Source organism: Mastomys coucha, unplaced genomic scaffold (genome assembly GCF_008632895.1).
Source record: "Mastomys coucha isolate ucsf_1 unplaced genomic scaffold, UCSF_Mcou_1 pScaffold2, whole genome shotgun sequence".
NCBI lineage: Eukaryota > Metazoa > Chordata > Mammalia > Rodentia > Muridae > Mastomys > Mastomys coucha.
The window spans coordinates 5,792,345-5,802,085 of NW_022196902.1; positions in this window are offsets into that span (position 1 = coordinate 5,792,345).

Here is a 9,741-nt window from a genome sequence, read left to right on the forward strand (position 1 = left end):
CCCCCCCCCCCCGTGCCGCCCGCTACTTGCCTATAGGCAAATCTAGTGAGGGCATTTCCTAAGTGAAGTTACCACTGACAGAAAGAGAAAGAAAGAAAGGAAGAAAGAAAGAAAGAAAGAAAGAAAGAAAGAAAGAAAGAAAGAAAGAAAGAAAGAAAGAAAGAAGGAAAGAGAGAAAGAAAGAAGGAAAGAGAGAGAGAAAGAGAGAGGGGGGAGGGAGGGAGGGAAGAAGGAAAGAAGAAGAGAAGTGAAAAGAAAATCTAATCAGGACACACCCTATGATCTAATGACACTAATTCGAGTGATGGATCAGAACAAAACAAAAGCTTGCATCCATGCAAAACTGTGAAAGCAAGTGTTTACTGAGCCATTTTAATGCTCATCAAAGCAGAAGGCCATTCAGTAGGCACAGCCATGCAGGGAATTCTACTCAAGGACAGGAAGAGAACTATTGTTGCATCATGGGGAGAGTTTTGCATTCTACTCAGTGGAAGACACCTGGCTAAGGATTTACAGCTTCATATTATACTGTGTAGTTTAATTAACATTTGTAGAAAACAGAAAAGTTTAAAAATAGCTTAGTAGTTGCCAGTTGCTTAAAAGGGAATAGGATGACCTTTGGAGACAACAGGATTGCTCTAAAATGTGGTTGTCATGGTGACTACTCACCTGTATTTGTCAGAAGTCCCAGAATTGGGTGCTGAAAGGAGAAACTTGTTGTGTGTAATGTTGTTTCTGGAAAGTAAAAGGGGGTGGGGAATCCCATTTGGTTGCTTTTGTTCCTTCTGGGGACAGTGCACCTTACTTTCATCAGTGGGGACAAATGGTGTGTGTATGTGTGTATGCGTATGCGTATGCGTATGCGTATGCGTATGCGTATGCGTATGCGTATGTGTATGTGTATGTATATTGTTGCTGTTGTTGTTCTATTGTCTGCACTCCCAGGGGAAAGCTTTAGACATATGGAAGTATTCTTGTCTGACTTGTGGGAAGCAATGGTCTATTTCCCTGTCTAGAACAGAGACAGACCTATATTTTCCCATCTCCAGGTACCTGGGAATTGGAGGGAGAGGGAGGGAAGAATAACAATGAAGCAGGGGTGGTTTGGGGTTTATTACTAGGTATTGACAATATTTGATCTGTTTGCTTTTAAGCTCAAATTACTCATGGAAGGGGGTGTAGCTGAAATGACCTTCAACCCCCTAGTGAGACCGCACCAACAGAAAAGTAAACCAGAGTAACTTCTTAATACACCTCCTGCCCTATTGTCTGTCAGTCCCATTCTACCCCAGGATTTGATTGCCAGGTTGAGGTCTGTTTGGGGAACTGAGTGAGCTGGAAGCAGATTATATAGAATGAAGAGAAGAAGGCTGAAGAAAGGCAACTAAGGTATTAGTATTTTCGGATTGACTGAATTAAAACAAAAAGAAGGGGCTGGAGAGATGGCTCAGTGGTTAAGAGCACTGACTGCTCTGCCAGAGGTCCTGAGTTCAAATCCCAGCAACCACATGGTGGCTCACAACCATCTGTAATGGGATCTGATGCTCTCTTCTGGTGTGTCTGAAGACAGCTACAGTGTACTTATATAAAATAGTAAATAAAACTTTAAAAAAATAAAAAATAAAACAAAAAAGTTTCCTTGGCTCATGGTTCAGAGGTGCACAGTCTAGGGGTCTGAGATGGCTCTCTGATGTAAACCTCAGATGGTGAGAGACAGGGAGCCAGCTTGAGTTTGTGGGCCTCTTTTGGTCTCTCTCCCTCGTCTTATAAAGCCACTAAAATTCAATCATAGGAGCTCTGCTCTAGTAACTCTACCCAACCCTGATCTCTGCCCAGTAGCCCCATCTGCAAACACTAGGGTCAGATGAAATTTCTACCTCCTCAGTTACTGACAATAGGGATTAGATTAGAAACATGGAGCTCCAGGGAGAAGCACACAAATCATAGCAACAGAAAGTAAGGCAGCTTCCACGTGTTACTACTCAGAGGCAGATAACCAAGGTGATAATTCTAGGAAACATGGAGAAGGTGATCAGTCAGTCTGACTTAGCCAGACTGGTCAGAGAAGGCTTGTCTAAATACAGAAGCTTTAAAGAGACTAGAATCCCAAAGCCTCAGACACACCAGGAGCACAGAGGTGAGAGCCCATGTCAGGCTGAAGCAGCAAAAGCTTGCTGTAAGGAGCCAAGGAGGAGAGCCAGGAGGGTTGGGATCATGAAAAAGTACTGAGCTACAGATGACAGAGATGTTAGTGAATATACATCCTCTCATCCAAGCAGAAGTAGATGGGGGATTTGAGATGGGAGAGTGACACAGGCGAGGTTACATTTTAAATAATTACTCCAGTGCTGGAGAGATGGCTCGTGATGATGAACACTCGATACCCTTCCTGAGGCTTGATTCACCACTACATGGTGGGCCACAACTGCATGTAACTCCATTTCCAGGGGTTCCAACATTCTCTTCTGGCCTCCAAGGGCATCCAGTGGTATGCAATCAAAACACTCATACATGTAAAAATTTTAAATGTATATATAAAAATTACTCTAGATTTTTTATTGGATATTTTCTGTATTTACATTATAAATGTTATCCCCTTTCCCAGTCCCCCCTCATCTTATCTCCCTTCCCCCTGCTTCTATGAGGGTGTTCCCCCACGCACCCAACCACTCCCACCTCCCCGCTCTGGCATTCCCCTACACTGGGGCATCAAGCCTTCACAGGACCAAGGATCTCTCCTCCCACTGATCCTTGTCAAGGCCATCCTCTGCTATGTGTGCGGCTGGAGATATAGGTTCCTCCATGTGTACTCTTTGGTTGGTGGTTTAGTCCCTGGGAGCTTTCCAGGGTAGGGTGGTCTGGTTGGTTGATATTATTGTTCCTTCTATAGCTCCTTCAGTCCTTTCTCTAACTCCTCCACTGGGGACCCCGTGCTTAGTCCAATGGTTGGCTACAAGCACCCGCCTCTGTATTTGTCAGGAGATAAATATATCAGGCATCTGTCAGCAAGCACTTCTTGGCATTCATAATAGTGTCTGGGTTTGGTGACTATGTATGGGATGGATCCACAGGCAGGGCAATCTCTGGATGGCCTTTCCTTAAGCCTCTGCTCCACACTTTGTCTCTGTATTTCCTCCTGTGAGTATTTTGTTCCTCATTCAAAGAAGAACTGAAGTACTCACACTTTGGTCTTCTTTCATCTTGAACTTCATGTGGTCTGTGAATTTTATCTTGAGAATTCCAAGCTTCTGGGCTAATATCCACTTATCAGTGAGTGCATACCATGTGTGTTCTTTTGTGAATGGGTTACCTCACTCAGGATATTTTCTAATTCTATTCATTTGCCTAAGAATTTCATGAAGTCATTGTTTTTAATAGCTGAGTAGTACTCCATTGTGTAAATATACCACATTCTCTGTATTCATTCCTCTGTCGAAGGACATCTTGGTTCTCTCCAGCTTCTAGCTGTCATAAATAAGGCTGCTGTGAACATAGTGGAGCATGAGTACTTGTTACATGTTGGAGCATCTTTTGGGTATATGCCCAGGAGTGTCCTCAGGTAGTACTATGTCCAATTTTCTGAGGAACCACCAAACTGATTTCCAGGGTGGTTGTACCAGCTTGCAATCCCACCAGCAATGAAGGAGTGTTCCTCTCTCTCCACAACCTCTCCAGCATCTGTGGTCACCTGAGTTTTTGATCTTAGCTATTCTGACTGGTACTGGTGTGAGGTGGAATCTCAGGGTTGTTTTGATTTGCATTCCCATGACAACTAAGGATGTTGAACATTTCTTTAGGTGCTTCTTGCCCATTCGATATTCCTCAGTTGAAGATTCTTTGTTTAGCTCTGCATCCCATTTTTAATACGGTTATTTGGTTCTCTGGAGTCTGACTTCTTGAGTTCTTTGTATATATTGAATATTAGTCCTCTATTGGATGTAGGGTGCTCTAGATTTTTAAACATGCAAATACTAGGTCAGTGAGGTTGTTCAACAGGTAAAGGCACTTGTCTCCCAGCTTAACGACCTGAGTTCAATCTCCAGACCCCACACAAGTAGAAGGAGAGAACTGACTCCCACAAGTTGTGTTCTGACCTCATACATGTGTGTTCACCTGCAACACATATAAGTAAGCAAACATTAACAAAAAGAAAAACAACAGAAACAAAAAACAAATGCTGGTAAGTTGCAGGGAGATGCCAAGAGAAGCAGGTATCACATGAAGATGTTTTGGTTTGACATTAAATTTAAAATTTTTAAGGGAATAAAAAGGATAGCAACTTGTTTTATTCAATAACTTTTGAAATAAGACATAGCTATGGGGATGATGATGATGATAGTGATGATGATGATGATGATGATGATGATGATGATGATGATGATGATGATGATAATAGTAAATAGCTATGTGGCATTGGCATAAGATTTAACAGTTATGTGGTCAAAGCTGTGAGCATCTACTCACTTACATGGACAGCATATTTAATCCTAACTAAGGCTGTACAAGACAGAAACTCATAGCACTAGTTTACTGCTTAGGAATTAAAGGCACAGAAAGAGGAGGCCCTCCCAAGACACAGAGCTTAAAAGCAGCTGCTTCTGGGATCCAGGCTACAGAGCTCTGCAAGATACATTCTATCACATCTTTTCTCATTCAGAAGTTGAAGGACAGAAGGCCAGGCCCATAGAATAGCATATGGCCTCTCAGAGGTCCCAGATATAGCTAAGTCTTAAGCCGTCATAACGGCACCAGCAAAACTCCATGTGAATTAGTCTATAATGTGTTTTATTTCCAAAGTATTCAGGAAAAAATTAAGCATTTCTTTGGAACATTCATCAACAAGACACCCCAATAAAAAGATGGATTAAAGAGTTAAACACAAAGAAACCATGGTTCATAATGCAATCAAGTACAGATAGAAAACACTTCCCAGGAAATGAGAATTCACACAAAGAAGAAACAAGTATTTGAATTGCTTCCCTCGATAATCTTTCATTTTTATGAAATTTATTCACAGTAGCAAGGTAAGTAATCTGCACCGCCCAGATTGTATGCAGCTGGCACTGTACTTCATAAGGTATCAAGTTAAACCCTGCTCAATATGAGCTATTACCCACCATGCTTTGCTGACATGCCATACTTTTTAAAAAGTTAAGTGATGAGAAAAAAATATTACATTTTCTTGTTAGATTAGCATTTTGTTTTGTTTTTCGAGATAGGGTTTCTCTGTGTCACCCTGGTTGTCCTGGAACTCACTCTGTCGACCAGGATGGTCTCTAATTCAGAGATCCACCTGCTTCTGCCTCTGGAGTGCTGGGATTAAAGGCTAGCACACTTAGCTAGATTAACATTTAAAGTAAGATCTGATGACTGAATATTTTCTTATGTGCCTAGTAGCTAATTGCCTCCCATGTGGGTGAACTCGATAGCCACAATTGGTCTCTTTCAGTCCTCAGGGATCTTAGCCTTATTGATTGTGTGAGCACTTCAGCTCTCAAGAAGACAATAATTATTTCATATCTGTAGAAAATGCATTTTACCTCTCCACTGTCACCTCTCAGTTTCCATTTTATATTTTTGTTGCTGTTGCTCATGGACCCTTTTTCAAGAGAGTGATTCATATAAGAAAACTGTTGCTTCCACATCACTGCCACTCAGCACCTTGCTGAACTCTGTAGCTCTAAGAGTTCCTCTTGGAGGCATTGTCAGCATTTCTTCTAAGCCACTCAATAGTTACCTAGCAACTGCCAGGTATATTCCTGGCTTGCTATAAAAGGACCTTTTTGTCCTCTGTCTCTGTCTCTGTCTCTGTCTCTGTCTCTGTCTCTGTCTCTGTCTGTCTCTCCTTCTTTCTTCCCTCTCCCTCTCCCCTCTCCCTCTCCCTCTCCCCTCTTCCTCTCCCCTCTCCCTCTCCTTTTCCTTCTCTCTCCCCCTCTCCCTCTCCCTCTCCTTCTCCCTCTCTCTCTCCCTCTCTCCCTCTCTCTCTCTCTCTCTGGCCTCTTCCCCTCCCCATCTCTTTTTCTCCAAGTGTTCTTGGCTGGCCTCTTCTTTTTCTCTCCTGTCTCTCTTTCTTTGTCCTTCTCTGTCCCCTCTCTTTCTCTGTCTCTACTCCCTTTTCAACCCCCAGCTCCTTCTCATGTCCCAAAATAAATTTCATTTTATACTAGACCCATCATATGGCTGGTATCTCAGTGAGGAGATGTGTTAGCATGGCCTGCTAAGGCACTCCCTCCCATCGCATCACACCACATTTTATAAAACATATCAGTCATATTATGTTAATTCTGTCGGGCAAGAAGAAGACCACAACCACAATTTTGGAGCCAAATTTGAAGCAAGATTTGTTAAATATTAGCCAGGACCAAGGACACTAGCCAGGTCCATACTCGGGATTCCCAGAGAACGGCCACAAATCACATTGGTCCAGTGTTTATAAAGGGAAAACTCACAAGGTTACATGCTTTCCACCTTCATCCAATAGGGAACAAGCATACATCCCAACATACTTCCTGCCTATGTACCTCCTGCCTACATATACTTATATACATTCTGTCTAGTTGGTGCAATCAACCTTGTTTACAGAAGGGAAAACACAAGGCTTGTTATCTTACATGAAGAATAACCCCCGGCATTCTGGGAAGTTATCTCTCCTTGGGCAAGTGGGGCTTATGGGTTAGAGACATTTTTGTCTTAGAGATCTCTTAAGCACAGTAATTAAAACTTAAAGCGTAACTTTAGGTCTCATAAGTACACAAAGGTAAGGGTGTTAGAACCCGGTCTATGAATAAAGCTGTGTGAGGAGATGTCTGAGACCTTGTGAGACATCTCCAAGTAAACAGGACAGGAGTTTTGTTATGGCTTCTTCCACAGCATGGGTAGTTCTCGGATTGTGATTTTGGCGCCCCTCCAGGGGTAATAATAGGAGTAAGTTTCACTTCAGATTACCCATCATCTTACCCACTGTTATTCAGAATGATGTTTCCAAACGTTAGCTATCCTGGCTGTATAAGCCCATGTGACCTTGCCCTCATGAGTGTATGCAGCCTCAACTTATGTGACTTTGCCCTTGTGACTGTATACAACTTGAACTCCATTGAACTTTGCTCACATAATCCTGCTTAGTCCTCAGAATGTAAGTTGTCTGATGCCCTGAATAAAGCTGACTATTGCAACAGACTTTAGTCCAACTCATTTTTAGGCTCTGCTCTCCCGGGTTCATGCTGCCAAATATAGTGGCAACATTAAGTAATTTTTTCTTCCTGCTTGCCTTCCTCTTCTTCCTACTCTTCTTCCTCTTCCTCCTCCAGTTTTGTTTTGTTTTTTTCTCTTGAGATCAGATCTTAAACAGCCCAGGCTTGAACTCACTATGCAACCAAGGCTGGCCTTGAACTCTTGGTTTTCTTGCTTCTCCCTCCTAGTGCTCAGACTACACACATGGATTATCATGTCATTTTCCTCCCCCTCTTAATAATGAATTTTTTCGAGCCAGAATTTCCAGAAAAAAAGGCTAATAATAAACATCTTTTCCTTATTATATTGAAATGCCTCTAGAAGTTCACTCTTAAGTATGCAGCTGGCTCTTGGTTTAACTATTGCTAACTACCTTTGGAATAACATGTTCTACTTTTTTTTTTTTTTAAAGAAAGCATTATGTCAGGATTCTCTTAGCTGTAATAAGAATGACATCGAAATATTCGAACTCATGTAGGAAGAACCTTAGCATTTGCACATATTCTACTTGACAGCAATGAAACCCTCTTCAGTATCTTCCTTTGTATTGTGGGCATTATTTTTTTTAACAGCCTTTTGGTTTTCCCTTGGGTGATAGCTCCTCTTCTCATTTTAAAACTCAAATTTATCTATTTGAATTTACATTCAATAGAGTCTATCTACTTCAAAATACATTTATTGCATTTTGGTGGATGGACAAATCTTTGAAACTACCATGATGAAGATAGATTCTTTCTGTGAGCAGCAGTCCTTCTTTCCTGACCTACAGCCCCAGGCAACCACCCATCTGTTCTTTGTCACTAAAGCTTGCATTTTCTAAAATGGGTCATAAATGTCCCCACAGTGTGTGGCCTCTTTGGTGCTTGGCGTCTTTCACTTAGTTCTACCCACTACTAGAAATGTAGGTATGGCACCTTGAGAGGTTCATGAGAGTTTGAGCTACCTCAGGTATGTGTGTTTCTGAAGATGCCATGGGGCTTCAAGGATGCTGCATGGATCATCACCTCCTTCGGGCTTTAGAAGAGTTACAACATCCATGAGTGGAGGGGGTTTGGTAAGACCATCTGTGTTTGAAGGTTTTCAAAAAAAAAATGAACATTCATCTTTCGACATTGAGTCCTTACTCCCTGGGAAGGACAAAACAGATGCCCCGAGCCAGAGAAAGATCTGCTCCAGACCTAGTCATGAGTCAATGCCCTGGAATTCTGGAAGACAGCCATGTGTGTGAAGTGAAAGACCTGACTTCAGGGACAGGAGCATGTTGGCATTCAGGAACACAACCATATATGTGACTCATGATGACCACTGATGATCATGGAAACCCATTCTCTTGAAAATAGCATGGACCCCTTTGGGAAAGCTACTTGAACATTGTCTCAGCCTCTCATCTGTTCAGTGCCTGTGAACAATGGCTATAATAATCATAAGGAAGCTGCACAGGGTGATGGGTAGTGAATATGTACAAGTAAAACAAGCAAAACCAGTGCCTGGTTTTGAATGAGTGAATGAGTGCTAGTCTTCTCTGCTCTGCCTGGGACTTGGGGGGGTCTCACAGCCCTGCATGTTGTCAGCAATTGTGACTTTGCTCCAGATTTCCTTTGTTTTCATGTTAGCTCAACGTTCCTAGGCTGAAAGACAGCTCTTTAAAGTCAAGAGCATCCTCTAGTTCAGCCTTAAACCTTCTGGACTTGACATACATCATCCTACAGTGGTGGTTCAAAATATATTTGTTGAATAAGTACATTTAATAAGCTATGATTTTAAGTAAATAAAACAAAAAATGGAAAAATCCTGCTATATTTTAGCTTATCTTTAAAAACTATTTTTGTGTGGGCATATGATGTGTGTTAGGGGGTTTGTGGGTGCATGCATGCAAGAGTAAGTAGCACATGTGTAGAGACCAGAGCACAACATTGGCGGTCACATCTTGCTTTCTACTTTGTTGAGGCAGAGTCTCCTTATTCACACTGCTTCACTGCATACTATAAGCTAGCCAGTCAGGAAGTTTCAAGGAGATCCTCTGTCTCTGTTTCCCATTGGGATACTGAGAGTACAGACCTCTGCCACCAAGCCCAGTTTCTGTCATTTCTGGGAATCTGAACTCGGATCAACATACTTGCATGGCAAATACTTCTAGATAAGCCTTTTTCCAGGATTCTACTTTCTGCATATCTAAAGCAATCCAGAAATCAATAAACCAGCTGTAGGAGTCTAAGTTATTTGTTTGTTGGTTGGTTGGATTTCAACAAAATCTGGGAACTGCTCCTTTCCCATGTTTTATATTGGTAGCTATCACCAGAAAGATACAGACCTTGCCTTCTGAACTAAGCAAGAGTCCATAGTATGTTCCAAAAATTGTAATAAATACTACATTTCTGCAACCCCATTTTGCTTCGCTGGTTGATGTAGACCAACATGGTGACTGAGTTTTAGTTTTCTTTTCTTTCTTTCTTCCTTCCTTCCTTTCTTTCTTTCTTTCTTTCTTTCTTTCTTTTCTTTTCTTTTCTTTTT